Source organism: Rana temporaria, chromosome 9, assembly GCF_905171775.1.
Source record: "Rana temporaria chromosome 9, aRanTem1.1, whole genome shotgun sequence".
Lineage (NCBI taxonomy): Eukaryota > Metazoa > Chordata > Amphibia > Anura > Ranidae > Rana > Rana temporaria.
Genome location: NC_053497.1, coordinates 59,020,695 through 59,025,372, shown reverse-complemented (window position 1 = coordinate 59,025,372; position 4,678 = coordinate 59,020,695).

The following is a 4,678-nucleotide window of genomic DNA, read 5'->3' as shown; positions in this document are numbered from 1 at the left end:
TTATTTTTTCCTTCAACCAGCGAGTTGAAGGGAAAATAAATGACTCGATCCCCCAATCCACACATTCAATGGGGATAGGAGAATCCTCCCTGATGCACTATTGAATCCTGACAACGGGAAGACTTCCTTGCCGTCAGAAATCCATGATCTGCGCTGCTGGTTATAGCCATCGACGCTGTTTGAGCAGCAAAAATCGACTTCTGTACAACCACCCTGCCCATACATGGATCGAATCTCAGCCTGTCCCTGCTGAACCGTCCAAATTTTAATACATGTATGGCTGGCTCAGGAGGAATAGAATAAATTTGAAGTTTGAGTTTAGATACAAGAAAGAGTAGATATATAGAGCTTGGACTTTTTAGGCACGACAACACATAATATATATACTTTTTTTTTTTTTAGATACAGTTAAGCTAGGCACCTTAAAGAGGTTCTTCAGTCACTGAAAATAAATGAAACGTCCGCAGCTAAAAATACTGTAGCTGATGACTTTTAATAAACAAACACTTACCCGTTCAGGGATCCAGCACTGCCTCACCCAGGTTGGTTCTTTACCAGTCTCTGGGTCCCAAGCGCCCGCATGTTTACTGTGGGAAGCCAGCTGTTACTCTTTGTGGCTTCATAGCTGTCTTCCCAAAGCACATGCGCTTTGTGAATGGACACGTCACAGGTTCCAGAAGGTTGCAAGCAGGGATGGGCAGTGGGGTATCACCCCTAGGTGATTTCCAGTGGAAGAGGGAGTGGGTACCTGCAAGAAATAGTTACCCACTAGCGCCCCCCCCCCCCCAAAGAAATACTGGGGGGGGGGAGTGAGGAGAATTATTTAAAGTGGAATTTCCTCTTTAGGGTGAAGTTCCACTTTAACCTAATACCTTAATTGTCTTTATCTTTCAGATTTGATCATAAAAGAGCACTGCCAGGTTTATGGATCTGGTTTCCTGCCTTTTGATCAAATAATAAAATATTAGTAGTTTTACTTTGATACTCTTTGCCTTTTTCTTACCCTTTGTAGTACAATATCTTGGATAGATTCTCTTGTATATTTATCTTTTAGTTTTTCTCTGATATTTTTGAGATTAAAAGAAGCATATTGTGCAGAGTATGGCCAAAAGCATGGACAGAATTATAAACCATATAACTCATGGCCTGAAATTTTAAATTGCAATGCAAATTTAGCAAGGGTCTCGTCTTGTGAACACAATTACAGTTCCGTTTTTTCTATGTGAATGGGCAGTGATTGGCACAAAGCTCATTCCACCAGGAAGAATATGTATTACCTTGAGGACTTCATTCAGACTGGCCCACTTTGACAGGTCTCTCCCATGACGGCCGGACGACTCCCGCACCCCCTCTGCCACCCAAGCCCCCTCTCCCCCTTCACTAGCCACTAGATGTTCTACTTTATTAGAGTATAATGGCTGGTACTGGTACTCTTATAGGCAGTACCAGTGGGGAAGCTAGACATTATTTCACCCGGGGGAAAGAATCAGTTCAGTGCCCCCCCTTATGGGACAAGATTAGGTAGAAGTCCCAGGTCATAGCTGTTGAGTCAGCTGTCTGTCCCCCTGCTCCTCTGGTCCTCTCCCTGCTTCTCTGTTCCCCCAGGTGAGCGCTGCGGGAAGGGAGAGGAGGTGAGCGCTGCGGGAAGGGAGAGGAGGTGAGCGCTGTGGGAAGGGAGAGGAGGTGAGCGCTGCAGGAAGGGAGAGACAGAGGAGCGGCAGTCCGTGTCACTGAAGCCGGCCCACTGAGCCATAGGCCCACCGGGAAACTCCCTGTAGTCCCAATGGCCAGTCCATCCCTGCTGACAACCTTTTTCTTATTGTAGAGTATATTAAAACTTGTCTGCAGTACTGATCCACACCTTACTTGACATGCTAACACATTTGTATTTTGATGTAGATGAAAAACATTGTTTTTAGTTCCGTATACAAGTATGACCTTAGCAGTTGATTTTGTTATCTCATTTTTAATGTTCATGACTGTTAAAGAATCGTAGTTATTGATGGAGGGAACCTTCAGTATAAACTCAATGCAAATCCCATACATTGAAAATGTGTTTTTAATAAACTGAATGGAGTTCATACTGCTGGAATCAGATGGTGTAATAATACCAATCTATCTCCAGTTAAAGGTTAAAAGAAGTTCTACTATTTCTGTTTAGACTACATATTCATTTGGTACAACGCAGGAAAAATAAGGGAAGTAGTTGGTATTCATTTGGATGACATCCTGGGAAGTAAAGCTGATCTGTAAAAATGTATACATACTATGGTCAAAACATGTAATGGATTTAAAGGCAGCAACACTTTTTTTTTTTACCTTAAAATTTGCCTCCTTTTTTTCCCACAAATAGAGCTTTCTTTTGGTGGTTTTTATTTTTTGCGCTATAAACAAAAATAGAGCGACAATTTAAAAAAAAATGCAATATTGTTTACTTTTTACTATAATAAATATCCCCCAAAAATATATAAAAAATATATATATATATTTTTCCTCAATTTAGGCCGATACGGATTCTTTGGGTCCGTGGGCGCGGTCACGGAGCTTCGGACCGGGTCGCGAGCGCGCCGCCAGAGGCACGCTCGCGACCCACGGCTGGGTTCTTAAAGGGGACGTATATGTACACCCTTGTGCACAGCTGTGCCATTCTGTCGACGTATATTGTCATACGGCGGTCCTTAAGTGGTTAATAGACTAGAAGTTTATTGTGGCAAATGATCTTATAAGAGAGACTCAGCAAATGGGCGTACTGGTACGTCCCTTTAAATTTGCCGCCTTGCAGGCGTGCGCCGTCGGTGCTGCACGTGTGTGCCCGCCGGTCCCAAGGCCCGCGATTATGAGACTGAGAGGCAGAACAGGGAGATGCCTGTGTAAACAAGGCATTTCCCTGTTCTGCCTAGCGACATGTCAGGGATCGCCTGCTCCCTGTGTTCGGGAGCAGTGATCTGTCATGTCACTGGTAGCCAATCAGGTGACAGGTTTCAGAACCTCTTGCTGATTGGCTGCGAGGGGGATTAGTGTGGCGATAACGAATATTCATTCGTTATCGTCACACAACTGGGTGGGCTTCAGGCGCAATGCTCTGCCTATTAGAGCCTCTGGCTCTAATCATGTGCTTCAAAACAAAACACCCCCCCACTGGAATCCATGGTCCTGCATCCCTTGTAGATCAGGGGGGCCGGACTCCTAGAGGGGGCAGTGCCCATGCACCCCTAAAACACGGGACGCTATTGGTCTAATGCCAAATGAAGCAAGTGTAAACAAGCCCTATGTGTGAACTGCCTAAGTTGTAGTTATCAGCTGTGAGATAACTCGTATGTCAATAAAACCTTGTATTTCCTTATTTTCAAACATCACATGAATGCAGAATTAACTCGGTATGGGCCTCTCTTTGTACAATGCCCACATTGACACCCATTGTCTATGGAATAAATGTGCATCTATATGAGATATATAAACATTTTTAAGCTAATAATTGCAAATGCAGCTCACCACAACTAAAAATTAGGGGCCAAATCCACAAAGCAGATGCGCCGACTTAACTCGAGATTTCTAATTTTACACCGCGTGTATCTTTACGCCCGAACCTCAAAACGAAAAATCCTTTTTTTCCGTCCTACCTAAAATATTTACACCGGCGCATCCTCTGACGTAAATTACGCTAGTCACGCCGCTTTTTTTGATAGGCAAAGATGCAAATGAGGGAGATAGGGCGATCCACAAAATTAAGTGTGTGCGCCGTAGATTACGCCCTGTGCGCCGTAGATTACGCCCTGTGCGCACCTGTTAGTTTCCTGGACCAAAATTAGACTTTATAAAAGCAGCCCTAATTTTACACCTGCCGTGTAAAGGTCTGCTGAAGCAACAGCATTGAGGAAGAGCTGACAACACATCTTTGCTGGACTTCAATCTGACTGCCAAAATGCCCGGCCCATCCATGATTCTAACGGCACTCGCTACTTTACAGGCGCAAAGAAGGAGGAGGGCACAGGAGAGGGTATACCGCCCACGCCAAGATCTCTTTGGCATGACTGCTTCTGAGGTCTATGGCAACTTCCGCTTTAACCAGGAAGCCATCCTGGAATTAACCCGAATCCTGCAGGATGATCTCACCACCCCAACCCAACGATCCCATGCCCTGCCACCTCACATCAAAGTAATGGCAACCCTGCATTTTCTTGCCACTGGGTCTTTCCAAAGAACATGTGGAGGTCTGGCTGGGATGGTACAGTCCTCGATGAGCAGGTGTGTCCATCAAGTAGTCCCTGCAATACTAAGACGCATGGGCAATCAATTTCAAAAGCCCACCCAGGAGGACCAGCGATTGAAGACCATGGCGGACTTTTATCACATTGCTGGGTTCCCACGGACCATCGGGGCCATTGACTGTACCCATGTGGCACTACAGAGCACCTGTTCCGGAATCGCAAAAACTGGCATTCCATAAATGTCCAGGTGATTGTAGATGCCCATGGCCTCATCTGGCACGTCTGTGCCAAATTCCCTGGATCCTGCCATGACAGCTATATATTCTGGCAGACCAACATATCTCGAGATTTGGAGCTGAACATGTATGGAGACAGCTGGCTGATTGGTGAGTGACATGGGTGTCAGGTATGTCCCCCCCCCCATGATGCAGACATCACAAGGGGCACATGCATGACTAATATCCTCCTGT